Source organism: Tursiops truncatus, chromosome 2 (assembly GCF_011762595.2).
Source record: "Tursiops truncatus isolate mTurTru1 chromosome 2, mTurTru1.mat.Y, whole genome shotgun sequence".
NCBI lineage: Eukaryota > Metazoa > Chordata > Mammalia > Artiodactyla > Delphinidae > Tursiops > Tursiops truncatus.
The window spans coordinates 174,544,203-174,556,601 of record NC_047035.1 but is presented as its reverse complement, the minus strand read 5'-3'; the positions used below and the strand labels follow the sequence as shown (position 1 = coordinate 174,556,601).

The following is a 12,399-nucleotide window of genomic DNA, read 5'->3' as shown; positions in this document are numbered from 1 at the left end:
AGGGGCCCTGACCAGAGCCAGCTTGGCTGGCACTCCCCTCACCTCCGCGCGCCGCCGGGTGGCCCTGGGCCAAGTTTGCTCACCTCTCTCTCCTGGGGCCAGCGTGCCCTGGGCGGGAGACAGGAGAGGGGAGGCGAGAGCATCACTGAGATCCCCTGTGTGGGTCCCCCTCCCTCCCCCCCCGGGCCTCGCCCACCTCGCTGACACTGCCTCTGTGGACACTGGCCAACGTGAGCTGCCCGGTCCCATGTGGTTTTGTTTAACTCTGTAGAACTTTGAACCAACCCCAAGCTGCGCCAGTGGGGAGAACAAAGTCCATAAAATGTATGTATTTTATAAACGGTGAACTTCTGCGAAGAAACCAAACTCATTTAAGCCAAAGCCAAGGGGAGTGTGATGCTCTGACTGATGCATGAGAGAAAGAAGATTGCCTCCCCTGTGTGTTATTTGGGGTTTTTTTTTTTTTTTTTTTTAAAAATGACTGTTTATTAAGGGCCTTACTTTAAAATAAACACAGAGAACTCTCGTGTTCTTTTTGTAATCACGTCGGAGTCCTTTGAAGCCAAGGATCCTGAGTGTGGCCGCGGACAGCTGTTGACCCTCTCCTGGGCTCCGTGTTTAGTTAGCTGGCTCTAGAGAACTTTGAACCTCTTTCACCCTTGAGAGAGGCTTTCGGAGTTGACGCTTAGAGCAGGGGGAGGGGAGGACGACCTCGGGACTTAGCATCTATATCCAAGCTTCTCTGCAGACAAGGCCCTCTCCCCGGGGACCACACAGCCTGCGCCCAGGGCCCTTCTTTCCCTGCGTGAGACCCGCTGGGTCCCTTCCTGGCTCCCGCGGCAGGGGCGCGCTTTCCGTGGCGAGCTGCCCCCGTCCCGCGCGGCCCCTGAGCTGGGGAGACCCCAGCATCGCAGCCTTCTCCTCTGCGCTCCCCCGTGGACCTTCTCCTCCTGGGCCTGGGAGTCGGCAGACAGCTTCATTTCAGTAAATGCCTCCGCAGGGCAGTTCCCCCGCCCCGGGAAATTTCCTCCTCTTCTTTGAACCTCCCTCTCTTGTGCTGCAGAGATCCCGGCTTCCACCTCCCCCACCCTACCAGCACGCAGCCATCGCCCGGCTATTCTGGTCATGGTCACTTCCTCCGGACAGTTCCTTGAATTGTTTCGATGCCATTGTATGAGTCACCGAGGCCAGCTTCCTTTCCCCTCTTAGGCAGCTGGGAAAATCCGGCTCCCTTCGTATTTTCCTTTGTTAACTGCTGTATCCTGAAGTCATTCGGGCCCGGCCAGGCAGGGGCGATGTGAGCCACGGGCCCGGCGGCCAGCTCTCCTGGACATCCCAGCTGTCCCTCGACGGGTGGAAGGCCATCCTGGGGGGAGGGGGAGGTGTCTGGGGGAGGAGCTTTTCCCACCTGGGGCTCAAGGTCTCAGTGGGTGAGTGTGGGACCCACGTCCTATCATTCAACTGGCGGTACGACATCTATGGAAGAGGACGACTGCTTTGTCCCCACATATGAAGACAGATTTTGACCTCGTGGTTTAGAAGATGGAAGCTTAAGCAGTGCTTTGCAAAAAGGCTGGAGACGCAATGGCTGATGCGTGTAGCTAATGGGGTGTTCACAGCCGGGGAGGCTGTTAAGACTGAGATGCGGCCAGAAGGGCCGGGATGGAAACAACCGTGGACCAGCAGGCTTTGCCTCGTGGAGCGTGGTGCTCCCGGGGCCTTGAAAGCATGCCAGGATCGAGCAGAGAAAGGGCCAGAAAGACTCTTCTGAGAAAATGGCTTAAAACCAGAGGTGGCTTAGCTTTGCTGACCATGTGGGTCACCGCCTTACCCCCAGCCTGGCCCTTCCTCTGCCTTCCACCCCACCACCCTTAGGTCCCGGTAAATGCCCAGGGTTCTGAGGGGCAGGGGAAGGGGGAGATCCTTTGGAAGGGCAGATACCCACTTAGTCAGAAGTTAGGGGAGAAAATGGAGCCCCGATCGATCAGCGCTGAGAGGGACCACTGAACGCATATCAATGACGTGGCCCCTGCGCGAACCCTGTTCGTACCCACTCACCTGGGGAGGTGCGTGTTTTATCATGATCCTTATTTTACAGCGTGGAGACGGAGGCTTAGAGGCCAAGGTCACAGCTGAGCAGAGGTCTGAGCCCAGGGGTCACTGACTCCAAAGCCTTGCCCCTGCCCACTCTCCCGTCTTGCTTCTCTGGATCCAGCGTGGTGGGCATGGGGTGAGCAGGGACTCCTGGCCTTGTCCTTCCAGAACTTACCAGTAACTGGACAGTATCCCAGCTTCAGTACCGAGCGGGTCGAGCCAGGGAGGGCAGGAGGCCCAGAACCTTCCCCCACCCCCTCCCGGGAGCCACCGCGGCCTGCAGTTGCCGGTGTGGAGCAGCTGGGAGCGTGCGGTCAACCCTGGGCTTGGTCCCGTATCTGTCCCCACCTCTCCCGAGTTCCGCCTCCACGCTGGGCCCGTGCTCTGCACCTCGCTGACTCACACCTGCATCTCTCCAATCCGTCTAATCCTTCGGACACATGACCAAGCTGGACGGTCTCCCGGCTTTTCGTGTCGCTTTGGCCCCGGCCTCTGAACCTGGGCCCTGCACCCCAGTTTCATGCCCTGCAGCCCACAGGCAAGGCCAACTCTGCTTCTCCACCTGGCTTGCCAGGGCCCCTGCTGGGAGGAGCGGTCTGGAGCAGAGACCTGGACCCCAGCTCCGCCTACCTCGGCCTGGTGCCTGAGTTCCTCCCCGCCCTGGCGGGAGCGTGAGTTCTCCCAGTCATGGTGGTAGCACAGATCCAGCCAGGGCGGGTCCACGGCATTAGCTGTCCAGGGTTCATGAGTGATCCTGGTTGGCAATTCCCCGTGTAGGAGGTGAGCCGGGGACCTGGTGTGTACGTGGCCCAGTTCACCGTTGGTGACTTTGGGAAAGTCACCTCCCCGCGCTTCCATTTCCTCATCCGCATGCTGGGGACAATAATAGAGCTGACGTCAGGAAGCTGATCTGAGGACTGAGTGAGTGAACACTCGCGAGGCGCTCGGAACAATGTCCGGCGCAGGGCAGGCCCTGTCTGTGTGTTATCTGTTCGGACTGTGGTACGGAGGTTACCTCACTTCCTCAGAACTCCTGGCTTGCGGTCATTAAGCAGAGGACGGTCAGAGCCTCAGACCGAAGTACAGGCGTCCCTTGTGTTGTCGCGTTTCGTTCTATGGCGTTTCGCAGATACCGTGCTTTTAACAAATTGAAGGTTTGTGACAACCCCGCGTCAAGCAAGTCTGTCGGTGCTGTTGTCCCAGCGTTTTGTTACCTTTTGGTAATTCTCACAGTATTTCACACTCTTCCTTATTATCATGTTTGTGACGGTGATCTGTGACCAGTAAGCCTTGACTACTGATTGCAGCTGCTATTGTAGCTGTTCCGAGGTGTTGCCACCTGCGCCCATAGAACACGGCAAACATAAATGCTGTGTGTGTTCCGACTGCCACCCCCAGTCTCGTCCTCTCCTCGGGCCTCCCTCTTCCCCGAGACACAAAAATATTGAAATGAGGCCCGTTAATCAGCCTACAGTGGCCTCTAAGTGCTCAGTGACACGAAGGGTCAATGGGTGCGGACACTTCACCGCTGTCTTATTTTAAGGAATTGTCACCCCACCCAGCCTTCAGTGACTGTCCCCCCGGCCAGTCAGCAGCCGTCAACAGCAAGACAAGACCCCCCGACCCGCAAAAAGGTCATGACTCGCTGAAGCCCCAGATGATGGTTACAGCATTTTTCAGCAGTAAAGGATTTTTAATTAAGGCACGTACATCGTTTTTTTAGACACAGTGCTATCACACACTTAGTGCGAACATAACTTTTATATGCACTGGGAGACCAAAACATTTGTGTGACTTGCTCTACTGAGACATTCGCTATATTGCGGTGGTCTGGAACCGAACCCACAGCATCTCCAGGTTCTGCCTGTAAACTAACTCTGCCCTACTAGTTCCAGCCATGCTAACGACCCATCAGATTCACACCATGTGATGCAATTAGCTCCAGATGATTGGTTGGCCCCTTCATTCCAGTTGACCCAGAGTTACTAGACCGTGTCCGGGGGTTGGACTAGTTAAATGTGCCTCCAGAGGTGGGAAGGAATTTTGAGTATAGAGGCAGCTCTGGCCTTTAAAATTCCTAAAATTCCCCACGTAGCTTTGGACACATCACACAATCCTTTCCCCCACCCAGATCCTCATATCCAGATGGCTTCAATGAGTGGCCAGCACTTTCAACGCATGTGAATGTCTATTAAAAATGAGAAAGAATAATCCCTGCTTGAAACCTTCTGGTGTGTAGACCACAAAATAACGGGAAACTCCAAAGCGAGCAGTCAGTAGTGTAGACTGAAGGATGACCGACGTGTGATGAGTAACTACGTCACTAACTTTGTATGACAGACGAGGTGGACCTTTGATGCCCGGTTGCCACCGGTTGGAGCCCATCCTTCAGTTTGGAGCACCTCTTGTCTTTGTTGGGTTGGGTCTGCGTGTGGCAACAGGGGGTCCTGGAACCCTGGCCCTCCTGCCGTGGGATCTACATAGTGGCTCTGAGCTCAGGAAAGACCTGGTGTGATGGGTCCAGCCCATGCCACCACCCTGCTCTGGTTTGCTTAAGCCCACACTGGGATGCCATCCATAAGCTGCCAGAGAGCTGAGTTAATAAACAGCCTGCCCACCAGGACGTCGAGAAGCCCCTGTCCCTCTGCAGTGCTGGGGGGAGAAGGGGAGTGGCACCCCTTCTCAGCCTCAGTGCCTTCTCTCAGCTGGAAAAATTAAGGAGAGCGGTACTGTAACGTAACTGCTAAGCTAACGTGTACACGCACACCAAGACACTGCCCGCCGCAAGCCGACCTTGAACCTTCTGAGGTTACTGTCTGTCCTGTAAGCCAGCGGTCCCCAACCTTTTGGGCACCAGGGACTGGTTTCGTGGAAGACAATTTTTCCACGGACGGGGAGAGAGCAGATCGCTTAGGTGGTCACGCGAGCCCTGGGGAGCCATGGGGAGCGGCAGATGAAGGTTCGTTCATCCTCCCACCACTCACCTCCTGCTGTGCGGCCCGGTCCCTAACAGGCCACGGACCGGTACTGGTCCTCGGCCTGGGGGTTGGGGACCCCTGCTGTAAGCCTCGGTCTCGTAGACAATAGTCACTGTTGCTCCAGGGCTCTATCTGGGTACTCATTCCCAGGAAGCTGCACTCTGGGGTTTGTTTATTTTAATTTTTTTTAATTGAAGTATAGTTGATTTACAATGTAGTGTCAGTTTCAGGTGTACAGCAGGGTGATTCAGTTATACATATATATATATACACTCTTTTTCAGATTCTTTTCCATATAGGTTATTACAGAATATTGAGTAGAGTTCCCCATGCTATACAGTAGGCCCTTGTTTGTTATCTATTTTATATATAGTAGTGTGTAGATATTACTCCCAAATTCCCAATTTATCCCTCTCTCCTCCCCTTTCCCCTTTGGTAACCATAAGTTTGTTTTCTATGTTTGTGAGTCTGTTTCTGTTTTGTAAATAGGTTCATTTGTATTATTTTTTTTAATTCCACATATAAGTGATATCATATGGTATTTGTCTTTCTCTGTCTGACTTACTTCGCTTAGTATGATCATCTCTAGGTCCATCCATGTGGCTTCAAATGGCGTTATTTCGTTCTTTTTTACCGCCGAGTAGCATTCCATTGTATTGTATGTACCGCATCTTCTTTATCCATTCCTCTGCTGGTGGACACTTAGGTGGCTTCCATGTCTTGGCTGTTGTGAATAGCTCATGCTGGGTTTTGAGACGTGGTGGCAGCCAGGTGTGTGTGCACGTGAGCACGTGTGTCAGCCGTGCACCCATCAGCGATGCTCAGGAAACCGAGGCCAGGGCTGGGCTTTGAGGGACCACGTTCTCAGACTGACAGCTGCGCCCCACTTGCTTCCTTTTACCAACCAGTGAAAATCACGGTGGCGATGTGGACAGATGAGAAGTATGATATCCCGAAGAGCGGGTCCCCTCGGTCGGCGATCGGCCCCTCTCAGCAGAGACTCTTCCCTGAGTAGTGCTGCGTGGACGCTGGTCCCTGGGCGTGTCTCTCCCCGAGGGCGGGCGGGTCAGACCTACGCACTGCGCACTCCGCGCCCAGCCCAGCCCAGCCCTCCTCCGCCGGGACCCCTGGGACCATCTAGCTCTGTGTGCTCTGCCCCCGCATCGGTACTTAGCACTCATTTTCTTCCCTTTTCCCTCCATTAAGACTTTCCCTTGAGGAAAGTCTGATGAACTAATTTCCCCTAAGATGCCAATTACTGATAAAGCTCGAAGTGTTATTCTCTCTGAGATAATGGTATCTTAGGACGGAAGAAGGAAAGAGGTCTGTAAGCCTGGAATTTCAGGCATCCCTGAGTGGAGGGATGGCGGGGTTCTGAAACACACACGAACACACGCACACGGGATCTCACGCAGGACGTAAATCTGTGCCACTCTCTGGCAGGGGCCGTGCTGGCTCTCCTCATGTCAGAGAAAAGACAGAGGACATTGTCCAGCCCCATCTGTCGTGACTGCATTCCTTCCAGATGCTTCCCGAGTGCCTGGCACACACAGGCACTGTCCTCACGTGCTCAGCTGGAGACTTGCTGAGGTTGATGCCTGACACACAGCAGTCCCTCAGCACGTGGGCTGAGGGGAGGAGGGTGACTTCCTCCTGGAAGGGCAGCCGGGCCGCTGTCCCGTGCACGGGGCCCTAGGGCAGATGGCATTTGCTCTCTGCTAGAGCTGGCCCTCGATGGGGTGCGGGTGTTCCTCTCACCACTCAGCCGGCCGCGGCGGCCCTGCCAGCCCACATTCCTGAGTCACAGAGGAACCGGGCGGCCGGGCCGGTGGATTGCGCAGCCGTGGCTGCAGGACCGCTCTGTTTGCCGGGCTAAGGCGCTCTCCCCCGACTGCTGGGTGAGTGAGAACATTCCACGTCTCCCTCTCCCGTCTGTGTAGCCCCGCCAGAATCCCTGTCTGAATTCCTCTTCGTTCACAGTGATGTGCTCTCCACCCGGAAGTTGCTAAGAGCTCCTTTCGGTGGATAATGATGGTTTTTGCAGGAGGGACCTCGATGGTTTTTCCGTTTCTGTTTCCATAATACGTACCAAAACCCACACTTCATTGAAAGCAGATGGCGACCGCGCCTCGCGACGGGCAAGGGGAGACGCCGGGCCGGGACGCCTCTGATGTGTCTGCCCGCTGGGCAGCCCTGGCACGGACGGGATGGATGGGGTGAGGGCCTGGAAGCCGGAGCCGCGGAGACAGAGTGGGAAGCGGGGCAGCGACGGGGCGAGTCTCCACGGCTGGAAGGCAGGAAGACAGAATCAGGGACGTAGGGGCCTCGAGGGAGGGTGGAGATGGAGAGAGAAGGAAAGAAACAAGCCAGTGAGATAAACTCTGGCCCCCCCCGGCCTCTCATTCCCATGCCCTGAGTCTTACAGTGTCAGATTCTCGGGAAAGTGCGTGAGTCAGGCAGCTGACCCGCGGGAGGAAATTGGTGCTCAAGCCGCAGCCGCCGGGACCCGGGCCTGACCCTCCTCACGTGTCTCCGTGCAGTGTAATGAGAAGCATATTCTCCGCTGCATCTTTCCCCAAAGCAGAAACCCCATTTCCCTGTCTCCACAAAAGGCACAGGGAGGGCCTGCTGCGGCCCAACAGAAACTGTCACCAGTGGGGCCCTGCGCAGAGCCCCGGCCCTCGGGACAGCGTTGCGTTGTTCAAAGGCCCCTGCGGTGGCCCAGCCCGTGGGGTCCAGAGCTCACTTCTCATCTCTGCTCCCACGGGGGGCCCTGCGGTGACCTGACCATCAGAAACCACAATGGCTGCAGACGCGCTGGGCGCTCGGGACAGAGGTGCCCACGCCCGGCCCGTCCGGCGGCGGGGGCACACGCACGACCTTAGTCCTGACTCCAAACAGCGACACAGCTGTCTACAGTGAGAGAGCCCTGGTCCCCCGACCCGGGCTGGGGTCGTGCACGTCTGCGGGCGCCCGGCTTGAGCGAACGTGTGCGGGGTTTAGACCGTCCAGGGATGAGCAGGTAAGGCAGGTCTTCCCCAGACTTATTTTTTAGTGAGCGGTCAAGGCACTTCCCAGGGGGAGACATCCTGAGGACCAAGGGAGCCTCACGTGAGAACAGGGGGTTGGCAACAAAGACGAGGGGAAGGTGGGCACGTGAGCGGGGAGGGTGTGAGTTCAGCTTGCTGTCTGCAGCCGGGTTTCCTGAGTCCAGCTCCCTGTGGGCTCACGGCCGAGTCTCCCGGGAGCAGGGGCTGTGGGTACATGGACCACGGTCTGGGCCTTGGAGAGCTGCGGGGCGGTGGACCACGGAGGTCTGGGCCTTGGAGAGCTGCGGGGCGGTGGACCACGGAGGTCTGGGCCTTGGAGGGCTGCGGGGCGGTGGACAACGGCGGTCTGGGCCTTGGAGAGCTGCGGGACGGTGGACCACGGAGGTCTGGGCCTTGGAGAGCTGCGGGGCGGTGGACAACGGAGGTCTGGGAGGGTGGTGTGCCCCGGGACGGCGCAGAGCCCGTCCTCTGCGTCTCCTCCATCTGGCCCGTCCTCCTTACACCCTTTTATAATCAAGTGGAGATCTAGTCAACACGCTGCTTCTCTGAGCTCTGTACCCAAGGAGGCCGGTCCTGGGAGCCTCCCGTTTACCGCCATTCGTCAGAAGCCCAGGGCACGGTCTGCACCTGTGCCTGGCGTCTGAGGTTGGGGGGCGGTCTTTGGGGCCGAGCCCCTGCGCTGAGGGACCCGAGCCTGCCTCCAGGTGGACAGCCTGAGAACCGAGTTGAAGTGTAGGACACCCAGCGGGCGTCACGGATCTGCCTGGTGGTGTGAGGACCCCTAACACACACACCCCGGAACTGGACGCAGAGCCCTTGACCACCCGTGTTCTCCAAGGCTGGGACCTCTCTCCCTCCCTCTGGAGGCTTTGCTGATCCTTGCCTCTTCTGAAGTCCTCTGTCACTTGTCATTCAGACGTGCTTCTTTATACAGCCAGTGACGTGGCTACACAGCCCAGCAAGGAGAGGTGTGGCCTCACTGGCTGGTCTGAGCATCGTCTGAGAGCCGTTGACCCGCCCATGAGGTCCCCAGACGTTCAAGGGGATGTGTCTGTGGTTAAAGGACAACTGTCTTATTTTCTTGCCATCACCCTCCTCCCTGGGGTGTCCGTGGAGGCGCTCCGAGGGGATGGGAGAACACACGTCCAGGTCCACGTGCATTGCTTCGGCAAGCTGGGAAAGACTAGTTCACCTTAAACTTCAAACATGAGACAGATGGACTAGGTCCAGGGCAGTTTTGTGGGGTTTTTTTCTCTTCTCTGAACCAAAGTAGCCTTGTTTTCAGGCCCTGAAAACTTGTGACTTCTCCTAAAAGGATGACACTAATGGTACCAAGCACCGCGCACTTACTATATATTAGATGGCACACACACGCACGGGCACACACGCACACAGTCCACCGTCTATAACTCTGTAACACGTGTACAAGGGGCAGGCTAGCAGGCGAGTCACCCAGTCCACCTCCTGGGAAGGTTGCTGCACTCACATCTGACTCACGCACTGGGCTGTTTGCTTTGCTCCCTCTAGGAAATCCCGTTCTCAGGATTTGCCGGGCAGAGGCTCACTGGTGTGGTACCCAAGCGACCGCCTGGCCAATGTTTGGGTCCAGGAACTACACGCCTTCTTGGGAAATCACTGCTCCTTCCCTGATAAGAATGCGGCGTCCAGGACAAAGCCCCGGGCCAGGGGCCAGGAGACGGGGACCTGGACGAGGTCCCATCATGGACTTTCTCTGTCTCATGCCCGTGGGCAGGTCACTTCCCTTTCTGGGCCCCAGTTTCTTCTATAAAAATGAGGGGCTTGGACTATGCAATGGGTAAAATTCCTCACAGCTCCAAATATCTGATGATTTCATAGCAAAACTCCAGGACCTTTTTATTCCTACCTTTTTTTTTTCTGTTCAAATGAATCTGGCTGGACGCAACATGGTGAAAGTACCCCTGCAGGGTCAGACTTGTTGGAATTGATCTTTTCTGTTCATCTTGTGTTATTATAATCTAATGTACGCTGAGTGAGGTATTTTGTTGACTTAAATGAAGTATAACGTAGAATCGAGAAGTTAGAACAGGTAATACAATAAAGGGCGTGCGCCCACCCACAGCTTCAGGAAGAAGGCACGACCCAGCCAGGTGAAGCCTCTCTATACCTTTCCCTTAGTTTATTTCCCATCTTTTCCTGGAGGTAATATCTATCCGGAAATTCACCTGGGTCCTCCTCATGCACTTTACATATAAATACATAGAATCTTTTTTTTTTTTTTTTTTTGCGGTACGCGGGCCTCTCACCGTTGTGGCCTCTCCCGTTGCGGAGCACAGGCTCCGGACGCGCAGGCTCAGCGGCCATGGCTCACGGGCCCAGCCGCTCCGCGGCATGTGGGATCTTCCCAGACCGGGGCACGAACCCGTGTCCCCTGCATCGGCAGGCGGACTCTCAACCACTGCGCCACCAGGGGAGCCCTAGAATTTTTTCATGTGTGTGAACACCACCACATAAGCAGTATTACAGAGCGTGTATCATCTTCACACTTGCTTCCTTTCCACGTTTAATTGGGGGTTTTGATCCTCGTGGATTCATTTCTGCTCTGGGATGATGGTCTGTTGTACGGATCAGTGGGAATTTCTTTAAATGCATTTTCCTCTTGGGGGAGATTTTAGGCTGCTACCCTTCTTTCTATCTTTCTTCCCTTCTAGCTCACTGTGCACAAGGCTGCTCTGAGCGTTCCTGTGTATGTTCCTGAACACACGCGAGGGAGGTTTTCTGGAAGCACCGGCGCTGGCCCCAGCTCTCTGAGGTATTTCCAGATTGCTTTCCAAGGAGGTTTCCCGATGGGCCCACCGCATCTTCAATAACGTTTGGTACTGTCAGACTTCTTTTTATAAACAAAGTTTTTTGAATAAGCAAAACCTTCAAACACCTCAAAATTCAAAACTATGAAGGGGCAGGATGTGAGGATAATTGCGATTTTGGTCCCCCGGCGTCCGGTGTTCACTTCAGTGTTAACTGTCCCGAATGTGTCCTTACAGGGACATTTTGATGGATACGCAGGCAGGGGTGGACAGGTAGGTGTCTCCTTTTCTTACTTCTCTACTCAGTGACTGCCTCCTAAGCGGGCTGTTCTGCCCCTGTTCCGTTCACCTGACGCTATACCTTAGCGATCCTCCTGCGTCAGTACAGAGCACCTGCAGTCTTATTTTTGTTGCTTAAGCCATTCACTGCTACCTGACTCTTTTAAATAAAAAAAATAAATTTTTTGGTGAAATGTATCGTACATCATAGAATATAAAACATTTATGGGCCATCAGAAGAAGAGGAATGAAATGAACCCTGCCTACTCCTGTCTCAGGCTCTGAAGGAGAATCACGACAACATTTCCAAAACCCTCCCTGCTCCTTGTTTTCGTGGCAGCCCCTTCCCTTGACGCCCCGCTAGTCCCTCTCCAAACTTTGGTGTCCATGATTCCTCTTCTTTTTAAAATTGATTTCCAGCCCATGTGTATATCCCCAAAGGATCCATTGTTCAGTTTTGATTGGGTAGCAAATGCAAAATTAACTGGAATAAAAAAGTTAAATAGATTTTAAAAAGCTGCCCCTAGGTTCCCAGGAGAAGGTAACTTCAACGGAATTTCTGGGTCGAGATTCCCTGAATGCAAAGAAAGAGGCCCTTCTGGAAATGTTGGGACGCAAGTCCGTGGGGAGCCCCGGGCTCCCACCATTGAGGTACCTGGCTGTGGAACAGGTTCTGGGCCCAGGGGCGATGTGATCTGGTCAGCTGCTCAGAACTTCTGGGTCTAAAGTCACCAGAGCCTCCCAGGAGTTGCCAGAGAAGGACATTTCTGGGGGGTGAAATGGGGGGGTCTCAGCTGATCAGGAGCTGTAGGTCGTAGAGGAGAAGAAGGGGCTTCATCAGTACATGAACGGGAGAAGCCGGATGAGCTCGACGGGGTGGGTGCTCAGCTGGGCGCCTGGTTTCAGGAGACAGCAGGGGGTGTTCTGATGACCCATGGCGTCACTGGGCTCCCATCCGGATGGGGTTGCCTCTGTCGGGTCATCTCGGGGCCTCCCTTCTCATCCTCGGGATGCCCTTTGTTTCTCTCTGGGGGGGTGGGGGCGGTTCCTGCACACCCCACACCTCTTCTTTCTTGCCATGCTCTCTCATTTTGGTGGAGTACTTCTAGTAGCTTCCTGCAAAATTATATGTGTGTACGAGATACATTTTGGAGGCTTTGCATGTCTTAGAATGTCTTTATTTTACTCTCATACTCAAGCTCAAGTTTTGCC

At 55.1% G+C, this 12,399-nt stretch overlaps 1 long non-coding RNA gene across 1 annotated transcript in view; it reads left to right on the top strand.

Moving 5' to 3' along the window:
* Window positions 1-12,399, top strand: part of LOC109549691 (uncharacterized) — an 88,205-nt gene that overhangs the window by 64,122 nt on the left and 11,684 nt on the right. The window contains exon 7 of the long non-coding RNA XR_012330463.1: window positions 10,813-10,977. This is a non-coding gene — a long non-coding RNA (uncharacterized lncRNA). The remainder of the gene's footprint in view (window positions 1-10,812; window positions 10,978-12,399) is intronic.